The sequence below is a fragment of the Phoca vitulina genome, unplaced genomic scaffold (assembly GCF_004348235.1).
Source record: "Phoca vitulina isolate PV1807 unplaced genomic scaffold, GSC_HSeal_1.0 scaffold30, whole genome shotgun sequence".
Lineage (NCBI taxonomy): Eukaryota > Metazoa > Chordata > Mammalia > Carnivora > Phocidae > Phoca > Phoca vitulina.
The window spans coordinates 17,003,334-17,026,861 of NW_022589733.1; positions in this window are offsets into that span (position 1 = coordinate 17,003,334).

The window sequence follows — 23,528 nt, forward strand, 5'->3', positions numbered from 1 at the left end:
GCCCCTCGTGGAAACTGCCCCCAAGCGCCTCGGCTCCTGGCTCGGCTGTACCACTTTGCTCCCTCCATTACTTCCAATGTCTTTCCGAAGGACCTCAGAAGATAGGAGCAAGAATTGCTTGCAAGATGCCTCTTGGGATTAGAAGGCACCAATTGTCTGTTTAATAGGTAAATGTAATAAACATAAAATACTATCTCTCAATATCAAGTTTTATGAGAAATAGCCACAATTTTCTCTGTGGGCTGTCGCAAGCTCCTGCTTGGTCGTGGGAAGCCATGGAAGGAAGAAAGAGGGAATGGGGTTGCTATGAAGCTTAGGAGAGAATCTTCAGCCTAACATCTCAAAACATGCCACATCACCTGGTCCGCAGAGGTTTTCCTGGGAGCCACCATGGAGGTCCCGCTGAGAATAAGAAGCTGGTAACTTTGTTCCCCTTTTCCAGGCTTCCCTGGGAGCCTTCCTCCCCTCCCTTGAGGACCTTACAGGAATGAGGGAGGCTGCTCAAGACCATCCTGGGTCCTAACCACATCACCACCATGGGCAGAATCTCCCCCTGCTCCCCAGATTCCTGTCCCCTAGTTATTTAAATACTGACCTAGATCCTTCTTTCTGTGAAGGATTTGGCAGATGTAATTTAAGTCTCAAGTCAATTGACCTTAAAAAAACAGAGATTAAGTGGGTCTGACCCAAATAGCTGAGCATTTAAAGGCAGGGAGTTTTCTCTGGCTGGTGACAGAAGAGGAAGTCAGAGGGATTCAAATCACAAAGGGGGATTTTGCCTCTGCTGGTTTGAAGGTGAAGCTGGCCACATGAGAAGAAATGCCAACAGCCCGAAGTTGCTCAGAGAGGGCCCTCAGCGTAGTGGCCAGCAAGGAACTGAATTCTGCCAATACCCTAATGCACTTGACAGCAGATTTCTCCCCAGAGCTCCCAAACTATGGTTCAGCCCAGCCATCAACTTGAAATCAGCCTTGTAAAACCCTGAGCAGACAGCCAGCCACACCATGCCAGACTTCTGACCCACAGACCATGAGCTGATAAATGGGTGTCATTTTAAGCTACTATGAAGCCACAGAAAACTAATACACCATCCAATGGCAACAAAATGCACCTCCCACCCTAGCCCTCGCTGTGCTAAGCAGGGCAGCCAGGATTAGAGCCCCACTCTGTATGCATCTTTGCAGGAAATTCCCTGTCAAAGATCAAAAGTTGGCTCAGCATGGTTCATGAAAGGAAAACCAATTGCTCCCTGCCTGGCTCCGTGCCCCCTGATCTGAGGGGAAAGGGAGAAAGATCTGCCCATATAATAGTGTCCCTGGTAGCAGGGACGGCAGGGCAGCAAGCGTGACCCATTAACACATCAAGAGGATGCCAGGGGACAGCATCACTGAATCCCGGCTTTGATTTTTCCAGGCATGAGGGGGAGGAAGCCGGCAATAGGGGCTGTGTTCTGAATCCAAAGCCATCTATTTCTATGCCTTCAAAAGGGAAAATCATCTAAGCCCTCACAAGGGGAAGAAAAGCGAAGACAGAGGGAATGAAAGTTTCCGCAGCCAGGCAGCAAAGAGGAAGTTGCGGGGCCAGGGATCTGGGGCGGGGGCCCCTGTGGACCGTCACCAGAATGTTAAATGGCGCCCCCACAGACCCGAAGATTTGAGATTTAGGCATATTCAAGTTTTCTAAGCCTCAAATTAGCCCTTGTAAGAGCTTATCTTCTTTCCCCCCAATTGACTTTAATCAAGTGCTTCAGAAGCTGGGAAATATTTTAAGTTAATCAGGCCCTTAATGTGGGCGCCTGGGGAATGCGGCAGAGCTGCTTGTTCCTCCCGTTGGCCACACTTGGCCCATCTCTTTCCCTCCTCTCTTTTCCCCCCACGGTGTTTGAAGCGCCTGGCAGACTTGTCTCTCAACTGAAAGGGAGACTGAGGGAGAACGGAACGGTTAACGTGACACATGACGGCAACATGGTATCGTGGTTTCCAACAGACAGTGGCAGGCAGGTGCTCTTTCCAACCACAGGCTTTGTAACGTGTCCTACCCAAACATTTCACTAGCACTATGCACTACTGCACGCTTGGCTCAGTTCCAAGCACCCCCAGCACAGGAACCTCCTGTCTGAACCCCAACCAGGAACCCAAGGTCTGACAAGATGATAAATGCCTGAATGCCAATAAAAATTATTAACATTGGGGGCGCCTGAGTGGCTCAGTCGGTTAAGCGTCTGCCTTCAGCTCAGGTCATGATCCCAGGGTCCTGGGATCAAGTCCTGCATCGGGTTCCTTGCTCAGCAGGGAGCCTGCTTCTCCCTCTGCCTGCAGCTCCCCCTGCTTGTGCGCTCTCTCTTCGACAAATAAATAAAATCTTTTTTAAAAATTTACTAACACTGATGGCGCTCAGTAGGTGCCCAGTGCCGTTTTGTATATGCAAATTCATGGACTGCTCATAACCGTCCCTTAATACGAACACGATGATTACTCCCATTTTACAGAGGATGAGACTGTACACTGCAGAGGCTAAGGAATCCACCCCTCGGAGATCTTTCCAGTTCATGTTCCACAGTGCTTGTGAGTCTGGAGCGACGCAGAGACCCCAAGCCAGACGGTTCCCACACTCGCAGTGCAGTCTGCATGCTGGTCACGTGAGACAAGGGATGAGGCTGTGGGGCTCCCCGAAGGGCAGGTGAGAGTCAGACATACTTCCAAATCTTAGGTCAGATCTCCCAGAAGCGGACCTGGAGATGAGAGTTTGTGTGCAAGAGATTTATTAAGGTAGAAGGACAAGAAACAGCTGAGCAGGAGGAGAAAGAACAGAAAAAGAGAAGAGGCCAAGCAAAGGCGTGAGTTCAGGTGGGGTCCCAGCTTCCACGGGACCCCAGGGGGCTCTGGAGCACAAATTACACCTCAGAGTCTGTCCTGCTTCCAGGCAGAGAGCTGGCCTTTTGGACTCCCCAGCTGTTGCTCATTGACCACAGGCTGCCCAGGAGGCAGTGGGATTTCCAGGCTCCCGTAGTCCAAGGTAAGGCCTCCTGGGAGAGGCACGGGTACAAGAGTTAGAGACACAGTCCGTGGAGCTGGGTACCAGGTGTGCAGAATTGGAAAAAAGGATCTGAGGGGATCTGGGCAGCGCCCCGACAGTGTCCACTACAACCTATCTGAATCTTGAAGCTTCTAACTAGCTGTGCTGCTTCAGGAAAGTTGCTTAACCTCTCTGAGTCTCAGGATTGACATCTGTGAAATGGGAATAAAGATTCCTATTCTTCTCCACAGTGTTACCGTGAGGATTCAATTCAATAAAATGAGCACGTCTGGTCTAAAATCAGCATGGGTCCCCAGATTGCAGCATCATGCCAACTGCAGTAAAGTGACCCACAAACACAGAGGGAAGGACTAGAGCCCACTGAACAGTCATGAGTAACTCACAAGGACTTGCAAAAGCTCTCCTGAGGACCATCCCCCAACCTCCTCTGCCACGGAGGATGATGCCTGGTACCAAGCCCTTAGGCTGTGGCCACACAGCTGGATCATGCCTTCCCATCAAACCCACCCACTGCTCCCCTGAAAACAAGCTCCCCGGGACGAGTTGAGAGCTGTCCCCATGCAAAGCCCACTACCCCACTGCAAAGTGTCTGGGACTAGCTTCTCTGTTACCATCTGGAGGACAGCCCTGGTAAAGTTTGCAAAAAGGGTGCCATCTGAAAGGGGGTGCAAAGAAGTAGGTCTGGGGGCCTCTGCTAGAACTCTCTAATCTAGCTGCATTGTTCTAGCCCCCTCATCAAGTGACTCTGCTCACACTTCAGCTCACCTTCCCGAGAAACCCAGCTCTATTGAGCAGACAGGTAAAAGCCAACAATTAAATTGTCTTATCAAATTTTCGCAGCTCAAGTCGTTCAGTTGCAGGGGAAATGATTAGTGTCTGTAAATACAGGGAGAAAGTGTCAGGCCCAGAGGCTGCCGGTGAGCTAGGGAAGCTGAAGGCAGTGCCCAAGAAGGAAGGGGAGTGCAGGCCTCACTGAACTCGGAGTGTGGCCTCCTAGGAGTCCTCAAAGGGCTTCACAGGTCTTGTCTTAAGCGTCCAGGAAGCAAGGAGCGGCGGCAATTAGCTGACTTCCCTGAGGTCCCTGAGAGAGCCCTGCACATGCAGACAGCAGGCAGAGCGAGCGCAAAGACTCCACCACTGAGCTGCTGGGGGAAACAGGGGAAGCCACGCACCCAACCCGAGCCTCGGTTTACTTATTGCACCTAGCCAGGACGAGGGCAGACACCCGAGTCCGGGTCACACCTGGGGCCTCCTCAGTGCTCTGAGCACCAGGCTGAGAGAAAATTCTCTGCTGCAGCTGCATCTGAACGCACTGGACGGCTTCCGCGTTGGACGGCAGAGTGGTCTGCTTTACTGATCAGACCTGAACTGGGACCCCTTCCTTCCTGCCCCGGACAGCAGGCCCTCCCTACCATGACCCAGGTTCTGATGCTAAGCTACAGATTCAGTGCGTGACCGGCGGAGGCCATATAGCCCTGTTGCAATAAAACATTCCTGTGCTTGCTGGAGAAATTGTTTTTTCCACTTGGGATATGAAAGGAGAAAGCTTAATGTGTCTCATTTTCCTGGAATGTGTCATTTAGATGAACTATTTGTATGTTGATGGTCCAGCCTCCACCCCCTACACACACACACACAAAATCTACAAATTACACAGTTATGTGAACAAAACACTCAGCCACATTTTTGACCCTTGGCATGGATTTTGACAACTATCACTCCCTTTATATGAGATTTCTTCCCTCTGGTTATTAAAAAGACAAAATCCATTATTGGTTTAAGCTCACTTCTCTGGAAGTACAGAGGAGCGACAGAACCCTCCAGAGCTCGAGTCGGGGGTTGGGGGCAGGAAACTGGGAGAAACACATCGGGTGGGGGTGAGGAGGGGGGGCCATCCCTTCTTTCTTTTGGATCAAGATATTCCTGTGGAGTAAAACCTGAGGAAGCAGAATTTAGACGTAGCCTTGCTCAGGCCCAGCCAGGCAAAGAGAGCCAGCGGCCAAGGCTGGACTCCTAGGCACATGATCTGATGGTCTAAAGCAGAAGCAGAGCAGAACTCCCAGGACAGCCTTGCTCTGGACGGTGGGAATCAGTGGGGAGTTGAGGTCGGCCTCTGTCCAGCCAGAGTGCAAGACCCTGGAAGCTGCACCCACCCCATCACTCGGCAGCCCACTGGAGGGGCCGCAGAGCGTCAGAAACAGAGCAGCCGTGATGATATACACTTTAGGGCCCTGTCACATTCACCAACCCCGGTGATCCCGGTAATGCCCCTGAGAGGTAGGCAGGGCAGCCTCTCACCACCCCTGGTGGGTCTCCTAGGCAATATCCAAGTTCAGAAATTCTACCACTGTGTAATCCATTCTTCAGATAGAAAATCCAAGTCTCAATGGGCTTCATGGACTCGTGCAAGGTTAGAAAAACCTCTAAATGGTCTAGGACTAGAATTCAGGGTTTCTAACTCTGAATACAGTTTTCTCCTCCATTTCAGAACAGTTGGGGAAAGATCCGCTCATGGACCGTAAAACTCACAGACCACCAAAAATCCATCACACCCAGGTTGGAAACTCAGGAAGAGACGCTGGGCACAGGTATCCTGGGGAAGAGCAAACAGCACGGATGGTTTCCTTTCTTCCTTTCCTGTGGTCATTTATTGAGTGCCTCCTATATGTAAAGACTCTCTGTGTTTCAGCTTTCATAAAGTGAGGCACTGCTGCTTCTATTCTAAGCTCTAAATGCTCTGCTCACATGTCCCTCCCTCCTTTTCCACTTAGTTCCTTTCCATGTAAATGCCACCTGTATGCAGGACGAGGGGTGCACATCAGTGAAGGCACTGTGCGGAGGAAGGGGGGAGAATGTAATTTTCTTCTAAACACACAAGAATTTACAATGTGAGAATTTTCTAGATAGGTTAGTCATGTGTATTCCACAAAATGAATCAGCTAAGTTAGAAAGATCCATGTGCGGATTGAATATACACCATCTTTGTTCGATTATGGAGGCCAGGTGCCCGTGTAGGTGTAGACTGGTCACCAAAGAAGCATCATCATACGCACTGAGTGGGACTCAGACATGAACAAGAGCATATGACCAGGATCTTGGGGAGATTTGCTGGGCTGTGGATCAGCCAAGCACGGAGGGGAGCAAACCCACCAGACAAAGATAGTACACAAGAGTCAAGCTCGAAGCTAACAGAAACCCTGGCATTTTATCAAGCAGACATCTTCTCCCTTGGCCATTCTAAGATAACAAACTGGGAGTCTCCTGGGAGGTCATGGGTGAATCAGACAGAAAACTGAGCAGAGAGAGGATAGAAGCAAGAGGAAAGAGCCCTTCCCAAAATCAACATGATGCAGCATGCCTTTGTCAACTAAAGAGAAAGCCGTCCCGGGCATGAGGTCGGGTAGGGCAGGCAAGTCTGCTCAGTGACATGTGTCCCAGCGGTGGGAATTTCCCAGACTTGGTCCCAGATCCCCTCACTTACTATCCATGAGACCCTGGCTGAGCTCCAGATACGTCATCCACCTCCTGGGGTTTCTGTGTGTACCAGCGGACTCACCTAGGAAAGCCCCTCTTGTGGGTCCTGGGACAGGACAGGCATCCATGGTCCTCACCACAACCCTGCACAGTGATGTTGCTGGTGAAGCCCTTGACCTGGCTGGCACAGAGCTCACGTTCCTTCTGTGTTGCCCCCCACTGCTGATATGCTTTAGAGCGGCCACCCCCTTTTGTCAAGTTAAATATGATATGGAACCCCAACAAGAAAACCCCCATGAGTAGAGCTCCACTGGTTGAAATCAGAAGACAGAGTTCAGCCTCTCACGGAAGCCCTCCCCATCCCATGTCCCAGCCCCAGCCTGGGCAGTCACTCATCCAGCGCTCTAGACACCCAGCTTGGAAAGTGAATTAGGATAACTTTTCACAAAGGAATGGCTCCACCAAAAATGACAGAATGACTTAAATAACATCTGTGTGGTTACTTTTCAGACACAACTTTGTCAGGTAGGTTATGCTGTCAGGTCCATCTCACAGATGGCAAAACCGAGGCTCAAAGCAGCTAAGTGGCTCATCCAAGGACACACACGATGGGTGACAGAACTGGGATTTAGCCTCAGACGCCCACACGGTGAATCCACTGTTCTTCCTGATGGCAAAATTCTTCATTAGCCTTTCTGAGCCTCCTGAAGAGGAAGTAGGGCTGAGACAACTGAGTGGCCCATCTTCTGGGCTCCCCCAACCCTTTGCCTCCAATTGCCACTGTAGAGCTCCCAGGAGACCTGGCATGCTGTGTGCACAGAACATCCCTGTGGGCCCTCAGCCTCAACCCAGGCAGAGGCGAGCAGGTTAGAGCTGCTAGTCTCCTCCTGGGGCTCACCGTGTTCACTACCAGCTCTCTGGCTACCCCTCCCTCCACCCACCCTGGAAAGCAGAGCCAAGACAAACAGGGATGCTCTGACCAGGCCATCCAACATAGTCAGCTCTTCCCAAGCTGCTGCTCCTTTGGAGACCAATCTCCCTGACCTGGTCTGCATCATAAGCATGTCTTTCCCAACCCAGAGCTTGGCCCAGGACTTAAGGATTCTGAGAAATGCCCCAGAATTCAGTTCGTGGTGGGTCCCAGCAATGATGGATGTTGGGGAAGAGGCAGACTCATTTGCATACATTGAAGGAGAGCCGCTGTGTGGTAGGCGCCCACCCTGTGCTCAGTTCTGGGGATATGGAAATGAAAGGACACATGTCCCTTCAGGCCCAGTGAGTCTTTAGAGATCATTTAGTCCCACTCATCCATTCAAGACATGAGAAAACTGAGACCCAGAGATGAGGGCTTGACCCAAGATGTTCATATGATTCAAGCCAATAGGGCCCCTTCCTGAGACTTCTCAAGTTGGAGCTGGAGGAAAAGGCTGTGTGGCTGGGGCTTTCGGCCCAGGCTAGGACTGCAGTGCGGTGAGGAAGATGCCTGGTGCAGAATTCAAGAAGAGAAACTCTTCAAACCTGTGGCTATGCCAATGCTTTCCAGTAAGTCCCCTCTATCAATTAAACCAGACAGAGGGAGTTTCTGTCACTTGCCACCAGAGAGTTCTGATTTGAGAACTTGCTGTGCCTATCCCCCTACATCTGCTTCTGCTTTATGACTCAACTGTTCTCTGCCTCGCTCCTGTCCACTGGCACTAGGCTCTCTCCCATGCTGCAGACCCAGTGTCCCCTCCTCCAGCACCTGTCTGCACCAGGATCTCCAGAGCTGCTGCACCAGGATCTCCAGAGCTGCGGGGTGGAGCCTCCCAAAAGCTCCGTGCCCAGCCCCCACCATCAAGGGGCTTGATGGTCCGTGCTGTTGAGCTAGAAAGAGGGAGAGTCTAGGAAAGAGCATGTGTCTCAGCTCAGGAGGCAGGGTGGACTGTGCTGCAACGGTGTCTGAGCAGAGGGATGGTGTGACTCATTCTGAGTGATCGGAAATGACAAGGACAGGACGAGGTAGAAGGTACTGAGAACCAGGAGGCATGGCCAGTAAACTGAAGACTTCTGCCAGTCCTCCCAGATTCCACATTCCACAAAATCACGGTCTCTTCTCCTGCCTGCCCAGACCCAAGGGCCGCCCGTCCTCCTTCCTCTGGCAAGACTCTGCCAGGATGCCCACCATCCCCAGCCTTATCTCCAGACCTAGTTACTGAGCCATCACTGAACCTAAGCAGGTCCCCCCCCGCCCCGCCTTCTCCATATTAGGACTGGAGGTTAAAGAAGGGACAGGAGAGCAGGTTTCCTGCTGTCTCTTCCATTGGACCAGACTGAGAGGAGACAAGATGGAAGCTGTGGCATGCCGTGGGAGAAGAGGTTTGGTGGCCAAACAGATTATTCTGGACGCATTAGGGTTTGGGCAAGCTATTTGCCAACGTGGCTTCCATGTTGAGCTGATGTTGGCAGAAGCCCAGTATCTCCACTTGCAGGAAGGTGGGGAAGAACATCTGCCAACTCAGTTCTTCTTAAAAGGAGAGCTCCTCTTCCAACAGGCACCCATGACACAGTCACGAGGGTGGAGAAGCAGCCAGCGGCTACCAGAAGCAGGACCCAGCTTCCAGCCCAGAAGGAGTTTAATGTCTCAAATCACACATCACAAATCATTTTCTCTGCACATTCCTTGCAAGTTTGGGGGCATTCACTTTCCATCTTATCTTTCCTAGAGTGGATGTCAGGAGCTGGCCCTAGTGATGTTTGCATTTGAGCAACAGTGAGAATGGGTGTCAGCAGCCCCAGGGGCTCCTAGTAAGATGAAAAAATGGAGCAGGCTGTCTCCAGGCAAGGGAGAAGAGCAGGGAAGACTGGGATGGAATGGGATGAACAGCAAAGGAAGGAAGCAGAAAGGCGAAATAGGACTGGTTACTGCTATATAGAATTACAGTTTGCAAAGCGAGCTCTAGGTGATGGATTCTGGAGTCTCATCACCAGGGTACAAATCCCAGAGGTGCCCTTTACTTACTGTGTGACCATGTATGAGTTACTCAACCTTTCTGAACTTGACTTTGCTTATCAGCAAAACAGTACCTACTTCCTAGGACTTGCCATGGGCACTGAATGAGATGACAAGTGTGTGACCCTTAGCACGGCATCTAGTACCTAGCAAGCTACATCCAGCCTGGACAGGATTATCACTCTACCAGAACTTCTGGGAAATGTGATTACACTAAAAACAGGTAGATGGAAAAGCCTGCCTTCTGGTCTTTCTCATGATCTCAACAGACTGGCTTTGAATAGGTATGCTCACCTGAGTCATAGCCGACCATGCTACCTTGACCTGTGAAATCCAGAGCTCTAGCAAGGCAGACACAAGCCCAGCGTCCACCTTTCACCTTCCATTGTCAAAGTAATAAATAATTAGAATGTTACTTAAATATATACAAATATCTAGGTCAGCTAACTTTAAACCATTGGAAATCAGTGTTAAATGTGCCCTGGTTTTTCCTTGGGCTGCAGTCTTCTGTAAATGGGATCTGTGCCTGTGTTATATAGATCATTTGAAAAAAAAGGTTCTGCTGCTTTAAAAAAGAACAAAGTTTGCAAACCACCATCCTAGATAATAGCACCTCTAGGTACAGGTTCGCACCTCTGTGACCCACTTGAAGTCCCTAGTCTCCAGAGGAGACGCCTCTTGGAGAATGCCAAACATCCAGCAGGTTGAGACCAAAACCCGGGGAATTACAGCTAAAGAAATGCAAGCCCCACTGTTGATACATGTTGGTAGTAAACACAGAATGCATGATGTAATTATTTCTTTTGCTTTAAGAGACCCTCCTTCCCCACCCTGAGGCGCTGCTGTCAACTTAACAGAGCCGAAATTCAGCTCCTGGAGAGACAGGGCCTCCGTTTCAAGGACTACCTTTTGAAAATACATTTGAAAGGAAGAGAGCAAGGTTTTTTTTTTTTTTTTTTTAATTTTTTTTTATTGTTATGTTAATCCCCGTACATTACATCATTAGTTTTAGATATAGTGTTCCATGATTCATTGTTTGTGCATAACACCCAGTGCTCCATGCAGAACGTGCCCTCCTCAATACCCATCACCAGGCTAACCCATCCTCCCACCCCCCTCCCCTCTAGAACCCTCAGTTTGTTTTTCAGAGTCCATCGTCTCTCATGGTTCTTCTCCCCCTCTGATTTCCCCCCCTTCATTCTTCCCCTCCTGCTACATTCTTCTTCTTTTTTTCTTTCTTAACATATATTACATTATTTGTTTCAGAGGTACAGATCTGAGATTCAACAGTCCTGCACAATTCACAGCACTTACCAGAACACATACCCTCCCCAGTGTCCATCACCCAGTCACCCCATCCCTCCCACCCCACCCCCCACTCCAGCAACCCTCAGTTTGTTTCCTGAGATTAAGAATTCCTCATATCAGTGAGGTCATATGATACATGTCTTTCTCTGTTTGACTTATTTCGCTCAGCATAATACCCTCCAGTTCCATCCACGTCGTTGCAAATGGCAAGATCTTATTCCTTTTGATGGCTGCATAATATTCCATTGTATATATATACCACCTCTTCTTTATCCATTCATCTGTTGATGGACATCTTGGCTCTTTCCACAGTTTGGCTATTGTGGACATTGCTGCTATAAACATCGGGGTGCACGTAGCCTTTCGGGTCCCTACTTTTGTATCTTTGGGGTAAATACCCAGTAGAGCAAGGTTTTTTGATGGGAAGAGCCAGGGATTGAATAAGGGGTAGGAAAGGTGACCCTGGCGGAGAGACCCCACTCCAGAAAGAAGGTTCCTGCAGGTCAGCGATCAGTCTGTCCCAGGTAAGAGGCCAGGGTCACCCTCTGCCCTGCTTCTGCCCTGGTCCTGGCACCCTGGGCCTTGAGGGAGGAGAAGTCAGCAGCAGGAGTAAGTAGCCCCCAGGGTCAGGGAGTGAGGAGGGGCTAGGGAGGCCAGTTAGTAAGAAGACAAGGAAGAAACCGTTGGTAAGACAATGAAAATGTCCACGTAGGGCCCATGCGTGCCGTCCAGCCCCAGGGCCAGGTTTTCAAATCAGGATGTACTGAAGTATAATACCTAAGGGTCTTTGCTAAAGACAGCAGAAAAATCCCCTCACACCTAGGTGGCAGCTGACCCACAGAGAAATTCCCTGACCACCACCATCTAGGACATGTTTTCCTTGAAAATCTCACATTTATTTGTATTAGGAACACCAGGGAAGGGAGTCCTTTCAACTACTTGATTTTTGTGTGTGTTAAAAGAATTCGTAAAACTTCAATACCGGAGAATTATTTTCCTTCAACACATTTACATCAGGATTTTTTTTTTTTTTTTTTTTTTTGGTCAAACAAAAACAAACACTGGCTAACTTTTTTTTTTTTTAAGTAAGTTATTAGAAGGAAACAGGGTCGCTCGCAAAATCAAAGGCAAAAACATAAACGATTTATGCCTTGGGAGGGAGGGAACTGGTGGCTTATCTTTCTAGAATGTGGGGAGCCGGAGGTGGCCTCCCTCACCTCCCCCTTGCCCCAACTTTGGGCAGAGGGATGGACAGATCCTCCCAAGCATATCAAAGGAAGAGGGGGGTAATTCAATTTCCCCATGGGGAAAAATCACACTTAGGTTTTGACAAATGATCATTTATGTGTCTTTTTCTTGTGAGAAAATAGCTTTTAGCCAAACTCCCAAACCTCTGGGAAAAGTTGGGCATTCTATCAAAGTAACAGCGGAGGGGGTGGGGGAGAAGGTTCTTTTTATCTCCTTCCATCTTCATACATACAGTGGATTAGATGCTGATTTATTTGGCACTAAGGGCCGCTGTTAATCAGTTGTATGTCAGCAATCATTTTCCAGCGACATTTAAATTATAAAGCATGGTGGGATTAACTGCACTTTTGCAAATTACCTCTTTATAAAAGTATGAGTAAACCTGATGCGCACTCCGGGGGTGTCATCACCCCGTTTACTTTCGCTGTGATTCTGGGGATTATGACAAGGCTTGGTTTGAGCTGCTGAATTCGGCTGGATGTGTTTAACAAGGCATCTTAGAGACCTGGGATTTCCTGAGCCAGTTCCCAAAGTGACAACAGCAGACTTCTTAGGGTCACGCCTGGCAGGAACCCCCGCTGAACTTGGGGATGGTGCCTGTCCTCCCATCCTAGAGAAGGGGGGCCAGGTGGCCTGGGCACGGGGCTGCCCTGCTGCAGAGCACACAGCACAGAAGGCCTCCCCCCTCCCCCGTCCGCAAGGTCTTGGGCTGTCTGCCCCTTTCAGTGCGAATAAGAAGGTTCAGAACAGCAGGAAGGGGACTAACAATCCTTGGATTCCTAATAGGCTCCAGAAATTGTTTTTGGCTTTTCTGGGGCTTCCCTCTTGATTCTATACACATTAATAGGAAAAAACGAATTTGGAAAACCCTGAAGAAAATAAAGTCGAGAAAGGAAATTACCCAAATCCTACAGCCCAGGGACATCCATCAGCATCTTCAGACCCTTGCTTTAGCCCACCCCACCCCCGCACCGGGGTCAAGGGGGAGGGCATGCACACGTGTGTTCACCTATGCGGTTGGCAATACTTTTCTGGAAACAAATAGGGAATAAATAACTAAATTTATGTGCATAATTAGGGTCATAATCTATGCATATTCTTGCATCCCGCATTTGTCACTTAACACGATAATTGTGTTTCCCCGTGTCATTCTAGTCTTCAAAAATAACATTTTAATAACTTGTGATTTGATTTTATAAGTGATGCAGGCCCTTGGTGAGGAACTCGGGGGCATAGAGCACAGTATGTGGCCCTGATTAGCCCACCACTAGCCTCCAATCATGGCTTACATTTTGCCCGTCTATCCATTTCACTTTTTCCTATTCCTAAATCAACTTGTGTGTGTGTGCATATTTATGCATTTTTGCATACACGCATTTGTACAACTTTGCATTCCTCCCCATCTACTTATCATTCACTCACACTACTCATGTGGTAAGTTTTTTCTTGTGACTTAAATGCTGTTTTTAAACCTCATCTGAATGACAAATTCATATTGCATTATACGGTAGTACCATATTTTTGCCTCTCCAATACCCAATTTGGGGACATTTGGGTTGTTTCTAATGTTTAATATGATAAATAGTGCTATAAAGAACATCTTGTCCCATGAAACTTTATGTCTGTCTCTAATGTTTCTGGAATCTTTGGGAAATTAATTAAAACTTTGGCTCGGTTTTATATTAGACTTAAAAGGCCATCATTGCTGCCCGCCCCCAGTACACTTAGTGAATACTGAAATTCTCACTGAAGTGGCAAGTGATTCCGGTTTTGATAGGATGCTTCCATGATGGAGCGCTCACTACCAACTGAATCAGGTCCTTGCACACTTGGGCATCACAAACAAGGTCTGCCCTTAGATCGAAACAGAATTTACGTATCAGAGATATGGGGAACTAGTTAATGCCTTTTCATGGGTTTATCAAATATTAAGACATTTCTCTACCCCTTCCTCCTCCAGTCTAGTAAACTTGAGTCATTAGAGTTTCCTTCTGAAGCCCGGATGTTGGGACCCCTCCCCATCATGGGCCCTTTCCCGTGGCTCCCCCTGGTGCTCACATCTCTCTACGAGAGAGGCCTTGCCTTTGCAGGGTGGCCCCTAGCTCTTTCTCCAGCTCACAGGGATTTAGGAGAATGACCCTTGAACCCACTCTAACTGATATGGTGTAGACGGGCCATAGCCACACCCTGGGGACAGTGGTTGCACCAGGGCTGAGTTCACCTACAACCTTTGCAGCCGGACTGTCCTGGTTCTTGGCCCTGCTCCAGCCCTCAGCAGCTGTATGACTTCGGGCATGTTCCTGAACTTCTCTGGGCCACCAAGGTTGTAGGAAAAATGAAGTGAGATGACGCATATGCAGAGTTCACACAGGTCTAGGGGAGGGTTGGCCCTAGATGCTGTGCAGACTACCCCAGGGGTAGAATTCTGGTGATGAATTCTTCACCTGGGCAATTTCAGGACAACATGGAAGAAACACATCATTCAAGGACCCCCTTAGATCATACAGGGACAAACTCTCTGGTCACAGGGTTCTGGATGAAGCACCCAGGGTTTCTGATGTGCCCACAGGGTGCTGTATGGTGGGGAAGAGTATGATGGTGAGCTCACCAGATAGGACTAGTGTGCTTGGACCTGCTTATCTAGAGCATCCCCATCAGGGACATAGGGCCTGTAAGTCAGACATGCCCAATAAGGAAGGAGGTTTCAGGCATGGCTGGTTCCAGGTCACCCACTCTGCTCTGCTTCTGAGAAGTTGAGCCACCTGTGCATGTCCACACACACATATACCCTTTTCAGGAGAAAACTCCCAGATCCAGGCCCTCAACACCTGGGATCAGCTCTGGAAATGGAACAAAGAAAAGCCCAAAAACAAAACAGAGCCAAGAAAACAGGCCTTGGTTTAGCATTCCAAAATAAACGGCATTTTGCATGCTGCTGCGATCTGGTCAGAAATGAACATGTTTGTAAAGTTTGTTACAATGTAATTTGGGGAGAGGAATGAAAGAATGATTGGAACCACTCTCGCAGCTCTGACGATGGTCCCACCACTCCCACCATCTCTGGTTCTGACCCAGCGGTCAGAACAGCCATACCAGGTGCAGCTCAGAGGGAGAAGCCACCAGGCTTCTCTCCGGGAAGCCACCAGGCCCACAGTTCAGGTGACACAGGGACAAGGCATGTCAGGAGGGCGGACAGCTGCCTAAATTTCATTAACTCGGAGCCTCTGAATGGAGCTCATGATATGTCAGTGAACAAAGGTGTTGAAATGTCTTTCAAACTTCGTTTCAAGGATGGATTATCATTTTCTCTCCCTGCTGCTTTTATGGTCGTTACTGCCGCTAAGATGCCCGTGGTCTTGTTGTCTGTGCTCCCCCGGGGTATTTCGAGTCCAGAGAGGATCGGAGGTGCAGGCCCCAGTACATCCTGCTCTGACCCCGTGCCTTCGCATGGCCGTGCCTTCCCGGCAGAAGGCCTCCCCCTGCCCTGTCCCTTGCATAAACTCCTATTCATCTTTTGAAACCCATTTCAAAGTCACTGAAACCAAGGAACCCGGGAGTCATCCGTTTCTGACAGATCCCCTCATAGCCTGTTACAAGTTCCCACTGTTTTTACCCCTGAGGTCCTTCCCCTTTCGCTCCATCCCCACCGCCTGCCAACAGGCCTCATCGCCTATCCCCAAATATGGCCCACCTCTATGTACCAAGTACTGGACCAAGTAAGTCACAAGCCATTTCGTCCCTCAGCAGCCCTGCGCCCCCCCCCCCGAGAGATGGGTAAACCGTGGGTGCGCAGATCCACCACTCACTTGTTCTATGACCTTGGGCAGTTTGCTCCCTCCCTCCTTGGCCTCAGTTTTCTCATATATAAAATGGGGAGCTTGGACGACATTGTCTTTAAGACCCCTTGGAGTTCTAAAACTTGGCACACTTCACAGTTTCTTCCTTTAAAAAAAAATGCCCCAAGTGGGCTGGTGTTTTCAATTTTATATTTGGAACTGAGAATGATCTGATCAGATGGACTCCATGAGGTATCCCAGCAGGGCCTCCAGAAAGCCGACTGGAACGAAACACAGGACCTCTTGGAGGGGCGTGTTGCAGCTGAATTTACAAAATAACTTTCTAGTTCTGTACTCCGGAGAAATGAAAGGACACGGGCCTTAGAAATAACAAGACCCCTCTGCCACCTACGAGAACCACTTTCTGGAGTTTCCTGGGCCTCGGTTTCCTCCCCTGTAAAATGGGGATAAAAGTAAACTACCGCAGACACCTTTGGGGAGAAATAAAACCCACAGTGTTTGTAAAGTGCTTGGGATAGCACTGGTGCTTGTAACTACTGGCAGTTAATATTACTATTAGTATTAGTATAGTATTAGTATTATATTAGTATGGTATTAGTATTAGTATAATATTACTAACTATTGTCACTTTTAGCTAAGCCACAACTTCAGGGGCTGGTGCAAGGGGGCCCCTGCCCATGCAAAGCCTCTTTGGTAATAAAATCACCTTGGGACAGACCACAGAAAGATATCTATCTGACAGCACGGGCAGATCCTGTTGCCAAAAGCCAGACCCACTCTGAGTCTTAATTCAAGGAAGACCCCAAGGAGCTCACCCATTTTTTGCAATCACAACTTGAGGGAATCCTAACACCCAGGCGTGATCCTGGGGGCAGCCGATGGCCTTCCCTCCTTGAAGGTGTCCACACGGAGACAACATGACCCGCTCTGAAAAGCAGGGAAAGATCTATGCCTGTATGGTGGCCAGGCTGCGTCCTGAGCTATGGAGGCAGAGAAGCCGGGAGGGTGCAGGAAAGCGGGGTAGGTGTTAGCCTAGCCATGAGACAGCAGTTAAGGGTACTACAGAGCCTGGGGCACCCAACGGAGACCAGGACCCTTTACGAACTCAGAAGAGTACTCACCCCAAGAAACAGAAGAAAGTAGCAAGGCAACCTGACGGGTAAGTCAAAGCTACCCCACCCTGACGCTCCCAGGTCTGCACCAGCAGATCTACATTCTTGGAAAAGCTTCTCTCCCCCTGCCCCGCCTTTTTTTTTAAAGATTTTATTTATTTATTTGACAGAGAGAGAGCACAAGTAGGCAGAGTGGCAGGCAGAGGGAGAGGGAGAAGCAGGCTCTCCGCCGAGCAGGGAGCAGGACCCCAGGATCATGACCCGAGCCGAAGGCAGCCACTTAACCGACTAAGCCACCCAGGCGCCCCTCCCCTGCCCTTTTTTTTAAAAAAACAACAGTAGTAACATCAGGATTCAAACTTTACTTGAAGTCAGCTTGTTTATGGAACAAAGGTCTAGGTTTCGGAATTCCTGGACACCATGAATAAAGAAGGATGCGGAGTTTTTGTTTTCAAAGACTCAGTGAAGAATAGGAGCTTTGCTATGGGGCCAGGGGGTTGGCAGCCTGGTGGCACAGCAGGGTCACCCAGGCAGCCTTCAGAAACACCAAGACCTGACTCCACCCCAGGCCATGAAATTGGCACCCCTGTGCATGGGACACGGTGCAGATAAACTAACAGAACCCTGGTGCTCCAGATAACAGCTGATAGGAACAGTGACAGCCTTCCCCACCCATATAATGCAAGAAGCCATATGCCAATCTCGCAGGGCCACTGCAAAGATTAAATAGGTCAGCTCCTGTGAAATGCTTATGAGCACATGCCCAGCTCCTCCCCAGACCGGGAGGAGCGCGAGTGCTAATATCAGGCCATGTGCGACACCTGACATCATCACATAGGTGGGAAGCTCACTCAAGCTCAGCAGTGTAAAGCAGAGGCCCCTTGCCTGGGCCCCAGCGTCCTCACCTGTGAAATGGGATAATAACTGTACTGACCCCAGAAAGTCCTTCTAAAGATTCAGCGATGTGAGTTATGTGAAGCTGAGCACATGCATGGCACTTGTTGGCTCTCACTGCAGGAAAGAGTAAGGTGTAACCTCGAAGTGCCCCCTCACAGAGATGACTGTTTGAGTGACTTGCCAAAGGTCACCAGCTGGTAAACAGAATACCCAAGACTGGAACCTCAGTCTGTCTCTTCTCCACAGTCCGTATTTTCCCCTCCTCATCAATCACCCCACTCTTACAAGGGTTTGATTGCTTCTCCCCTGAGAGCTTCAGCCCTCAGCCCGGCATCCGAGGTCTTTGAGGCTGGGCTCTAACCAACCTTTCTGATCCTACCACCAATCACGTCCGCTGCTCCTCGAACGGGCACTACGCATCCTCGCCCTGGGGCCTCAAGTCCCACTTCTGCACGTGCCTCTTCCAGAGCCTGGTCCAGACACCTGTCCCTGTGATCTGCCCACCGGACAGGCTTCTCTCTCTGCTGAGGTCCCCTGTCTGTTATTTTGGTGCTTCAGATCCTCCTGCATCTCACTTCCAGGCGTATCCATCCTGCCGGACTGTGTGAGCTCTTAACCCTGGAATCTGTCCTCATTCCTGTTCTGGCCACTGCCTTCACGCATGCAACCTAATGCCTCCTGGCTTTCAGTGGGGGTGGAGGGAAACGTGTTGTCACAAATTGACCCATTTGATTCATAAGAGATGTCACAGACATACTTAACACTATTAATTTTCCATGAGATTTGGCTGCGAAGTGTTTGGCAAACTGTCCATGATGAGTTTTTGACAGCCAGTCATGCTGGAAATTTGGGGCAGCAGATGGGTGTGGTTGGCAGCATATGGCTGAGTGTAGGTTCGGTGTTTATGCATTTTTACAAACTATGATATATTTAAGCGTAAAAAAGGGAAGGAATTCAAAATTAAGTTGTGCATTTTGAGGAGTTGTGTTCATGCTTTTAAACGAGAAGCGAGTTTAGGGTTGCAGGCAGGCCCAGGGCGGGGGCGAGCATTGGGCTTTGGTCCCACGGCTGCCACCACCTGGGCTGTGACCTTAGGCCAGTGAGTCCCTCTTTCAGAGTCTCTATTTTCTCAACTGTCAGGTAAGGAAGTCGGACTAGAATACGTTTGATGCTGAATGCCAATTTAGTGGGGTCTAGACGCTGCTATTGGTTCTCTGGGACCATCAAAGAAGGAAAAAGCTTTGAGTGCTCTTGCCCCTAGAATGACCTCTGTTGCTGACCAGGGGTCTATGTTTTCTGGATTCATTTGACCAACAGATTCCAAACTATCTTTCCAATAAGGAACACATTGCCCCATAGGATCTGGGCTTTAAGGAAACAGGTCAGATTCCATTTGTTTTGTGGAAATATATCTGTGCCTTCGCTATCTGGTAACTCCCAGGATCATTAGTAAATCTTGGCTCTTGGAGATCCAGCTTATCCAACAACTGCCTTGTTTTGTGGATGGGGAGAGTGAGGCCCAGGAAGGAAAGTGACTTACCCAAGGTCATAACGGGCAACAGGGTAAAGCTGGGGCAAAGACCATGTTCTCCTGGTTCAGGGACTCCCTAACTGCACATACTGTGCTGTGGAACTTAATGTAGGCATGGCTGGGGTTAGAGAGAGATCCTGAGCCCTCCTGGGAGCAGGGGATTGGATACAGAGCCACGTGAACCATTCATCCCATCTCTCCTGAGGTCAAGCAGGTCAGAGCTGGAGGGTATTGGAGGATGTCTAGCCCTCTGCTCCCCATACTGGAAGGAGCAGGCCATAGCTAGGAGCAGGAAAATCCCCACCCCAGTGGTATTTGGGGCGGGGGGGGCCTTTGGGAGGTAATTAGGGCCAGCTGAGGTCATGAGGGTGCAACTGTCATGATGAGAGTAATGCCTTTATAAAAAGAGGAGGAGACATAGAATCTGGTTCTCTGCTCTCCACCCCATGAGGACACAACAAGAAGACGACCATCTGCAAACCAAGACAAGTGTTCTCTCCAGATACTGGATCTGCCAGCACCTTGATTTTGGACTTCCAGCCTCCAGAACGGCGAGCAATCTATGTTTGTTATTTAAGCCAACCAGTCTATGGTCATTTGTCATAGCAGCCCGAGCTAAAACACAAACCTCATACCACCTCTTCATTTCATAAATGAATAACTGAAACCCAGACGGGTAAGTGACTTTGTCAAAGCCACACAAGACCGAGGACATTGAGCTGAACTCTAAGTGTCTTTGTCTTTCTGCCCCACACCCTTTCTAAAGGGTCAGGAAATTCTGCACCCTTATGGCACATCCAGAAAAGGCCAGAGCCTCTCCACACATCTTCCGAAGCACTAGAATGCTCAAGTCAGGAGGGCTTGAAAGATTTCCTGTTTTTAAAAAACTGAAATCGAAAAGCGCTGTCATTTTCTTTAAATACATTCTTTTGAATAAAACATCTATTCTTGATGCCAGCAGCAAGCTTCGAAGCATGTTCAAGATGACATGATTGATAACAAGAAGGCTTCTTCAAGATGTTTCTAATTTCATCTTCCTGGTTAAAGAATGCGAACTTTCTAACATGATGTATGGTCTGATAAGAAGGTGTGCTCGAACCGAAGTTATTTATTTATGCTTCCATCTTTGACAGATGAATATTAACTACTGAGAAAATTGTTAAGCCAATTAGTAAAAGCTGAATAATGTCCATAGGAGAATGTGAGCTCAGAAATACTAGTTACTTCGCATCCCAACGCAGAGCTGCAGACATTCCCTGCCTTCCTCTGGGAGGCTGTAGCCAGGCAGAATGTGGCGGCTCCTCTTCCCCCAGGGGGCCCTCCAGTTGGCCTTGATGATGCCCAACCCGAGAGCGGATTCTGGGATGCCCAAGGGAGAGGCACCCCTGCTCCTGAATTCCCTCCACGCAGGACCTGCAGGAAAATCGCATTGCTGTTGGTCTTGCTACTCAGCCACTGGCTTCCAGGAGGGCAGGCAGGTAAAGCAGGGCAGGAAGAAGCTCCAAGGATGGGCTCTGCCTCCAGGACAGAGTCTGCTGTAGGGGAAAGGGTGGTAACAAGCTGCCACCCTCCCATCTCCTCCTATTCTGCTCTGCTCTTCATGCCCACCTTGCTCCCAAGAGTTGTATGTGCTACAAATCTTTATTGAGCACCTACTATGTGCCAGGCACCAGAAATACGGAAGGAGCACAGTCCCTGCCCTCATGGGGCTTCCAGTCCAGAAGGAAATAGGGCAGTATTGCACTACTTGGGGGCCCTGAGTGAGCACATATGCTGGGACAATGTGGTTCCCACCCCCTGAGTCTGCCTCATTGCTGAAGCTGAGAGAGGGAGCTGGAGGGGCTGATGGCAGCTTCCAAAATTAACAAAAGGTTAATTTATCCAGCACATGCTGCAAATGTTGTGTTCCGCTTCCAGAAATGAAGAACAAACAACCTGAGATTTTACTTGAAGGCTGTAAATTATTCTTTCCCCCAGAACCCTGGGCACCAATTTGTCATCTTGCATTTTGGAGCCCATTGCTAATTTTTAATAATTTCTTGACAACAGCTTGCTCCATATTAACACAAGAACACCATGATGCGATTCAAGACAGCAGTGGCCTTTGAGGTGCAGAAGGACATCCTCTCCTTCAGCCACCCCCTTAATGCCCTGCATATTTAACCAATGATCAGCTCTGCCTACAAACTGACCTGCATGGTTTTTTCCATTGCAAGTACCTTGTGTTTAAAGGAAAAGCCCTCTCTCCAACCTGAACCAGCCATGCTCATTAAAAACCCAGCAGGGCTATCATTCCCCTCTGTCCCCTGAGTCCCTGTGCCTTGTCTGGGAAGTATGGGACTGAATTTGCCATTACACTCGCCTGCCAGCTTGAAGAACCCCAGATACTACAATGGACTGCCCATCTGAGCTGAGAGGAACCTTGGGGATATTTCCATCCTACCCCTTGATTTTTTCCTATTCCAGAGAAGGAAAGTGCCTCCATCCACAGAGAATGTCAAACACACACACACACACACAGGAGTGTCAGGCCTGGGGCATGAACACCCCCAGCTCTTGGCCACTAGATCATTTTGACCAAAGCACACTGGTGTTCTACCCTGGGGTTTGTCCTACTCCCGGCCCCAGTTCATCCTCCTGGGATCTAACACCCTAAATAAACTGCAGAATTCCTGGGAACTCTTCAAGAATCCAGCCCCATGTGTACAATGGGAAACATCAGCAATTGTGGACAGGACGTTCAGACGTGTGATTATGTATAGCTATTTCTAGACCCCCTCTGGACTAAAGTCTCTGGTGTTCCAAAAGAGAGTCCATGGAATTTCAATTTCTCCCTGAACATAAGTACAGAATTTGCAATGTTACAACATGTTTTCCATGACCAAATTAATTAGCTTCTCTCCATCCCCACCTAACGAAATGCAAGAGGTCCAAATACCTGGTTTCAGCCCCCGGAATCCATCCTTAAGTTTAATGCAAACATTGTTCTTCATTGCTCAGCTGGATCTTCTCTGAGAGGAATTTCATTGTAATATGATTTGGACAAACCCACAGAATAATATTAAAACCATAAACTATATGGAAGTACATACGATGGCAGGCAGAGGGGATAAGTCGGGAACTCTGAGAAGTTATCATGCTAAATTCATTGTCACAGTGTCTAACTACAACTCATAATGTTAACTCTCAGACTGTTTAGGCATCTTTATTTCTTGTCGGGAAAATAGTCATCTCTTGTCATGTTGGACTGCCTGAGTATCCATCTTATATCAAAGACAACAAACATATGTAATTTTATATGTTCCTGCACCCATCATTTTAGTACAAAAGGACTTCAAATTCAAATTAATACACTCGTTCAGAATGCCAGTTTTGAAAACCTCAGCACAGCAGTCAACGAAGAACATTACATGACACATGCAACTCGTCCTGCCCTTTTTTTTTTTTTTTGGTAAGACTGAAGGAGAGGAAAAGGGGTGTTTATCATTGTAAGTCACTTCCGAAAGTGTAGAATTCTCCCTTTCATCATTGTAATTTGGTGATCAGCTCCATTAACATGTAATTATCTTTTAGTGGGAAGTGAAACTTTTTTGTCATGGAATTTGCAAAGAAATATACCAACCCCACCCGAGTTCTTGGTGCCTGCAGGTCTTCTGGATTGGAGCTTTGGTGGTGCCTCAGGACCAAAGAAATGGGGTGATGAGGAAATGAGTCAGACAGAGAAGGACAACTATTTTATGTTCTCACTTATGTGTGGAATCTGAAAAAGCCAAATTCATAGAAGCAGAGAGTAGAATGGTGGTTTCCAGGGGCTGCAGAGCAAGGGAAGGGGGGAGATGCTGGCCCAAGGGTACAAACCTCCAGCTATAAGATGAATAAGTTCTGGGGATCGAATGTACAGTGTGACAATTATAGTTAGCAATACTGTATTGTACAATTGAAAGTTTCTAAGACAGTAGCTCGTAAATGTTTTCATCACAAAAAGAAATGGTACTTATGTGAGGTGATGGAAGTGTTAACTAACCCTATTGTGCTGATTATTTCGCAACATATAAATGTATCAAATCATTTTGTACACCTTAAACTTACACAATGTTACCTGTCAATTGTATCTCAGTAAAGCTTTCCGGGGGGGG